The sequence below is a fragment of the Pelmatolapia mariae genome, linkage group LG3_W (genome assembly GCF_036321145.2).
Source record: "Pelmatolapia mariae isolate MD_Pm_ZW linkage group LG3_W, Pm_UMD_F_2, whole genome shotgun sequence".
NCBI classification, from domain to species: Eukaryota; Metazoa; Chordata; class Actinopteri; order Cichliformes; family Cichlidae; genus Pelmatolapia; species Pelmatolapia mariae.
Window position 1 is genome coordinate 87,612,513 of NC_086229.1, and position 7,476 is coordinate 87,619,988.

The 7,476-nt window shown below is 39.8% G+C and overlaps 1 protein-coding gene and 1 pseudogene across 3 annotated transcripts in view; one reads left to right on the plus strand and one right to left on the minus strand.

Moving 5' to 3' along the window:
* The first annotated feature begins 418 nt into the window (after positions 1–418).
* The window catches only part of LOC134624042 (interferon-induced very large GTPase 1-like), a 39,093-nt pseudogene continuing 32,035 nt past the window's right edge, over positions 419–7,476 (plus strand).
* The window catches only part of LOC134624967 (zinc finger protein 93-like), a 16,599-nt gene continuing 16,143 nt past the window's right edge, over positions 7,021–7,476 (minus strand). For 2 of the 3 annotated variants that reach the window (XM_063470212.1, XM_063470213.1), the window contains one exon: positions 7,024–7,476. This exon is cut by the window's right edge and continues 2,524 nt beyond it. The gene's annotated coding sequence lies outside the window, so the exon portion shown is untranslated. The other variant, XM_063470214.1, reaches the window with a different exon arrangement.

A 7,476-nucleotide genomic window follows, 5' to 3' on the forward strand; every position in this document is an offset into this window, starting at 1 on the left:
ATTACTAATTTTTTAAAAAGTTGACGTGACTGAAAAATCTGAAAGCACATCTGAAATCTGCATGAAAAACTGGTTTAGAAAACTGTATTGTGGTTTCTGATAATTACAAAAACAAAAAAATTGTTGACCTGTGTATTCAGTAAAACCTGAGTAGATAGTAGACAGAGTAGGTAGTTACGTTTTAACTGGGTTTGTTCATTGTAGCAACTGTGAAACTGAAATGTATGATTAGACACACACTTTCAAGTTGCTCTCTGTTGTGTTCATTAGAGTGTGAAGATTAGACAGAACGCATTTAGGTGTAGAAAACAGTGCTTGTATAAATATGTGTTGACGAGGCATGTTGTATAAAGCGCTTTGACTGTTCAAATATAGTAGACAAAAACTACATAAAACCAATCCCTGACTGACTGAAATTACTTGGTATCTTCCTGGTGGAAAAGCAAACATTGATATTTTCAGTCAGCCAGTGGCTGTAGCTAACCTTCGTGGGGACATTGCAAGCTTTCAAACACAATACTCCTTTCTGTGTCAGACATCGGCAGCAATATTTGTGTTCTTTGACCATTTAGGCTCTGAGTCTGAATTCAGTCTCCTTACCAACCAACAGCACAAGGCACAGATCTTCTTAGTGGGTAACTATTACGGCAAGCGCTTCAGTGAAGATGCTTTTAAAAAAGTAGCAACTGAGTTGGGCTTGACTAATGACAACATTAGTCAAGCCCAACAATTATTAGGAAGAAACAGAAAAATGAAGCAGACTTTGTGAAAAGTTTGAGAAAAAGAGTCAGAGATGTAGTTGAGAACTCAAAGATGAAGATGACAATAGAGCAGACGGCAGACGTTGCCCATGAACTGGGAATCCTGGTTGATGAAGACTCTCCAGAGTGCCAGACTGCAAAGAAAAATGCAGAAGCCATCACTGCAGAAATCTGAGACATTTATAGTTACAAAGAAGATCAGCTTCCACGGCAAGGTGAAATATGGAAAGAACTGACCTGCTTAGAGGAGGAAGAATTTCGGCTTAAAAAAGTTGGCTCCAAAAATATTGAAGATTATAAAAGTGAACTTCAGCTACAGAAAAAAGAATTGCGGAAAAAGCAGAATTCTTATGACATGTCCACAGCTATGACATGCTTCATTAATGCAATATCAAGCCCAGGAACAGAGAGGTTTTATTTCCTGAAATGGATGCAAATGAACCTGGATAACCTGTCTCGTGTAAAACTGTCTAAACTTTGGGAGAAATATAAAGAAAAATGTAAGAACTCTGAGAACAAAGAGGAGATAAAAGAAATTGACAGACAAATTTCCAGCAGCTCACTGGGGATTGAACACTTCTTACGTGAAATGGGTCAGATCTATGAAGCCTCACTGTCCCTTCCACAAACAGATCCATCACGTCAACAGCTGCAGCATCTGCCCAAACTGTGTGCACAGTTGTTGCTTGATGGATTTCCTCTTGAGCTTGTAGATGGAGATGCATCCAACATCCCTCTCAGATGGGTGAGTGATGTTCTCTCTCAGCTCGGTGACTTGGTGTCTCCAAACAGAAAGATCCTGGTAGTCACAGTTCTTGGAGTTCAGAGCACAGGAAAGTCCACTCTCCTTAACACCATGTTTGGAGTGCAGTTTGCAGTCAGCAGTGGTCGATGTACTCGAGGTGCCTTTATGTTGCTCATCAAAATCAATGAAGACATGAAAAAAGTCCTAAACTGTGACTTCATGCTGATCATTGACACTGAGGGCTTAAAGTCACCAGAACTTGCACAACTGGACAACAGCTTTGAGCACGACAATGAGCTTGCTACACTTGTTGTGGGGCTGAGTGATGTCACCATTGTTGATATTGCAATGGAGAATTCAACTGAAATGAAGGACATCCTACAAATAGTTGTGCATGCTTTTCTCAGGATGAAGGAGGTGGGCAAAAAGCCGAAATGTGTGTTTGTTCACCAGAATGTGTCCGATGTTTCAGCCCATGAGAAGAACTCTCGAGACAGGAAACTGCTCCTGGAACAGTTAAATGAGATGACCCAGGCAGCAGCCAAAATGGAAAAGAAAGAGGAGAACAAGAGCTTCACTGATGTGATGGAGTACAGTCCAGACACTGGGAACTGGTACATTCCTGGACTCTGGAATGGAAACCCACCAATGGCACCAGTCAATGCAGGCTACAGTGAGGCTGTATATGAGCTCAAGAAACACATCATCCAACTGCTGGGAAACTGTGAGTCATCTGCTAATGATGTCATGGAGTTTAAAGAGTGGGTGACAAGTCTGTGGACTGCAGTAAAGCACGAAAACTTCATCTTCAGCTTCAGATAGACTTGAGGTCAAGACCGCCTAATCCGAGACCAAGACAAGACCAAGACCAGAGGGTATCGAGACCAAGACCAAGACCAAGTTGAGATGAGACCGAGACCGAGACAAAAAAAGTCTTTAAACTGCAGCCAGATGCTGCTACGTTTACGGGTGTCAGGCATATTTATGTGTTTTTGCACTCGCACAGCCCTCCTCACCGCTGTCTACTGTCTCACTCACTTACTGAGAGGACAGACGGATGCTCCACTTAATTGTCGCATCTCTCACCCTCTCTGTTTTTCACATAATGATATTATCCTATATCCTCGCATGTGATTGGCCACAATATGGAGGGATTGAAGCATAACTCAGCCACTGTGTGAGAGCTGAGCAGCAAAAGGAAATTAAGTGTGGGTAGAAGTGACTGAAAGATTATAAGGCTCTGTTTTGAGTTTTGTTCAAAAAAGAATGACTTCATATAGGAAAAAATAAATATCACCTTAAACTAGTTTTTAATTAAGCAGCAAGGCAGAACAAAGTCGGGCTGTATCAAGACACAGGGACAAAAACCCCAATTCAACCAGACCCAGAACTGATCTGGAATCAAAACAGGACTACAACAGTTCAAAATCAGGACTACTTAGGACTTAACCAAAACACAACCAGAATCAAAACTAGATGATAGTAGCAGTAAAAATCATCATAGACCTGCACTACGCTTATTTTTTAATTCTACCAAAGTACACTATTTAGATTCAGAAAAGTTTATATAATTATTTAGCCTTCATAAGCCTGCATAACTTAATAAATATAGAATTTGAAAAGCAACAAATGGTATCTAAAAAGTTACACTAGGTACTAGATACATGTTCTGATGAGTTTTGGCAAACAACCATTTGACTAACATGTCTGTCTCACCTGCTCTTGTTCCATCTCTGTTCTGTCCTCATTCTCCATCTCCCTCTCTGTCCGTTCCTCTCTCTCTCCCTGTTCCTCTCTCTCCCACTCTGCTCCTCTCTCTCCCTCTCTGCTCCTCTCTCTCCCTCTCTGTTCCTCTCTCTCCCTGTCCGTTCCTCTCTCTCCCTCTCTGTTCCTCTCTCTCCATCTCTGCTCCTCTCTCTCCCTCTCTGCTCCTCTCTCTCCCTCTTTGTGCTGACAATCAAGCCAAACACCAACATCATCAAATATACAGTGGAAACCAGATATTTACACACTCTTCAGATAAAAACACAAACACTTTTTTAATTGTAACATCAAATCAGACTAAATGTTTATTTTTTTTAGATTTATAAATATAAAAAAACATATTTGTTAACTTTTGTATTTTGTATTCAAAATTCAGCCACACTTATGGAGCTCCACAATTCTTTTCCTGGTGTTTTGGTTGACATCTCTTGATTTTCTCATGTCAAAGAAACAGGCTCTGTGTTTTGCCTTATATGCATCCACAGGTGTGCCACAAACTTACTCACATGGACTCTACTAACCTATCAGAAGCTTCTTCAGCTCAGAATGGAATCGTCTGGAGTTTTCTTATTAATTAACAATAAACTTAGTGTATATGTACTCCTAAATTTGATGAAAGTGATTAAAATAGACAGCTCCCTCTTTTTATTCTGACATTTAACTAATTCAAAAGATATTTCAACCTTTATCTAAAACAAAACAAGTTTACTCTAAATTGATGTTTAACAGTAAAAAAATAAAGTTTTTAGGTTTTGTCCCTAAAGTGTATGTAAACATCTGGTTTCAGCTGTGAATATACTGCTGTGTATTGAAATTCCTCTTGTTTTGCATAGATATACTGAACAACATACAAAGCATAATATATAAAATAACATCTACCTGAGTTTTTTCTTTGAAAGAAGCTCCTTATGTCCATCGTTGTGTTCATCAGTACACAATTGAAACCGATTTAGAGAGTTTGTTTAGCCGTGGAGGGTAACAACTGTAAATATGAAATGTAAGCTAAGACTCTCTAAAAAAACAGCATTGTTGTTCGGCTTTTTATTTTTCCATTTGTTGATTCACTCGAAGAGCAAGTAACGCAACCAAGTGATCAGTTTGATATCAATCTTTTTTGATACACTGTCATATTTACATTATTTGTACAGTACGAATGATTTGCTTTGGTACCTGGTCGAACTTAAGCTCTCCTCTGTCTGCAGCAGCTTCTCCCCCCTCGCTGACATGGGTGCTGTGCTCAGTCGCCTAGTGCCTGAGCTCAGACCATACCAAAATTAGGGGGAATTTACGACGGTGCGCTCTGTGCTTCGTGTGTTGTTTTTGTTTTATACAGTTGTCGGTCAGGCATCTAACTAACAAATTACACTCCAAAAGACCCCATGCTTCTGAAACAATGACCCGGGTTTAAGCCCAGTAAGCCACCCCCCGCTCCGCTGTTGGTTGACTCCAAATCTCCCGAACACTAGTGATGTGCGATGCTGCATATTTTGGTATCGATCCGATACCAAGTAAATTCGCGCCAGTATCGCCGATACCAATACCGATATGATACTTTTCAATAAATAAGGTGGATGCCTCATTGAATTGCTAAATCGCAATTACTTTTCATGACCTTAAGTGTTTTTTGTGATGTTTCCTTTGGTATTATTAATTAGTTAAAACCCAGGACATAATTAGGAGAAATAATTCATTTATAATTAAATAAAAAATGTTTTATTATTGTGGCGGCTCGTGGTCTGCGATGCCGCTGCAGGTGAGATGGACTCACCTTCACGGCATCTACAATGATGCCTCGCTGGCTTAAAACCTGTGCGTTGCTTGTGCTGTTGTTGGTTTTGGTGTTGACGTGTACAGATGGCAGCAGGAGGGCTGCAGCCGTTGAATGTAGGCTACTGTTACAGCAACCGTGTGATCACTGTAATGGTGGACAGCGCGCGGCTCGGAAAAAATAAAACTAATAATTAATATGTAAACAACTTAACAACCCCCAAAGTGTCTAAGTCACGTGACGTGTCAGTGCAACACCGAAACATAAGAGTGGGGGAGAGGGAGCAAAGTGTGTCTGCTCTCCGCTGACATAGCAGCGGTGAGTCCAGCGACCTGGTTGTTTCGTTTTTGCCGAAAGCACAGCATAGCTAACAAGCAGAACTCAAAGTACAGAATCGATCTCACCAGGCTAGTATCGTTTCGATACCGATGCCGACTTGGGATCGATACTATCGATATTTGGATCGATCCGCCCACCACTAGTATTTATTAATATGCTGTACAGCTCTACACTTCCTGTTTTCAGTCTGGCTGAACACTTAGTTTATGAGTCAAAAGTGGCCTTGCTTTACAAACCTTCATGATTAAAGTGCATAAAACAATATAATGAGAAAATAAGGATACTAAGGATATTAATTACATGACAATGCGATACCCTGCATTTACGGACTTCCTAAAATCCACAAGGAAGGTGTCCCACTCAGACCCACAGTCAGTAGCATAAACTCTGCCACTTCTAACATTGCAAAACACCTTGCTACCATCCTTGCACCTCTCGTGGGAAACACCCCACACCACATCAAGAACTCCACCGACTTCACCGACAAGGTCCAGAAACTTACCTTGGATCCAGATGAAACCATGGTGTCCTTTGATGTAGTCTCTCTCTTCACTTGCATACCCACCAAGCAGTGGCGTGTCTAGAAAATTTTTGTTGGGGGGGGGCCAGGTAGGGGCACAGATTTGGAGAAGGGTGGCAGATGTAATTGGCAGATAATGTTAAAAAAATTCTACCAACCGTTAACCATAATTCAATAACCCTATAAACCTAATAACCGAATGCGCTTTTAAATCTTATTAGGATGAGATTTTAACCACTACGGTGCAAAGTGTTTAGATACTGCATTGATAAAGTACAAGAGATACAATCAGTGCTTTGTCAGTGTTTACTCAGCATTCAAGGACAGCAATATTTGCATAGTATTTTTACTGACATATAGTGCACATATGTTTTGGGCAAAAACATTTTTGAATATTAAAATACAAACATTTTTAACATACAATTGGCAAATTAGCCAATGCCAATGCAAAACTTTATCTGCCTATTAAAAAAAGAAGATAATCTTCTTACAAACTGGTGTTTGATTTTGAAACAGGAAAAAAGTGGGGAAACAACTGAAAAGACTAACATTTGAATAAAACCTGAAAGCAAGTAAATACTTTCTATGCTGCCTTATGGTAAACTTTGGTAATACTGATGTATAAAGAACAACACTGGCTGATGATGAAATACAGTCAGCTGGCATGGTGACACTGCCAGTATTAACCTGCAGGGCTGGACTGGGACAAAAAATTGGGCATTTTGACTAGAGACCGGCCCACCAGGTATTAAAGCCATAAAGCCTTTGAATGAAAACAAACGCTGATGTGACAGTGATGTACACTGTCTTTTTGGTATATGTATGATTTCTATACATTTTACATCAGAACTTTGTTCGCAAGATTCAGATAATTATTTAATAAAAGCTAGATATTTTAAATGAGAATAAGAAAGAAAAGTATTTTTTGTGCCCTCCTCTGTTAATGAGGAACAAATCCTCATTTCATCCTATGATAACAGCATTTTCACCATTTCAGCCAATTCCTTTTGCACAATTGGTCTCTTGTGCTCAGGCAACCTGTTAGGCCATGAACACACTTTCATGGACAGGCTGTGTTTCAAAGTGGTGCTCCATGAGAGTTGTGCAGACGTGCAGGGGGGAGAAGACATCTGCAAACCGCTGTTGGAATGCCGGAACATCTGCTTTATTGGAATGTGTGAGATGATAATCACAAAGCACCTTAAACATACCCTCTGAAAATTTAATGCCCACAGCACGTTTTTGAGAAAAATCAAATATTTTATGACCTTTTTGTCCCTTGAAGATCATTTCAGTTTTTAATGAGCTGCAGGAACTGTGTTCAGTGTGAGTGGAGAACAGCCAAGTCTCCTCCTCTGATAAAGCTCCACATGTACCACCGAAAACAGTTAAATTAGTTTGAATCTGAAATCAGGGCTCAAACTTCTTGTTCTGAGACCATTTCTTTATTTTTCACACCAAACTGTTTAATAAGACAAACTTTACACAGAGTTCATCAAATGTAACTAATGCTTTAACATAAGGAGGAGCCAAAAATACATGTTTAATAGAATTTGAATTAACAAAAGGGTCCTTATGT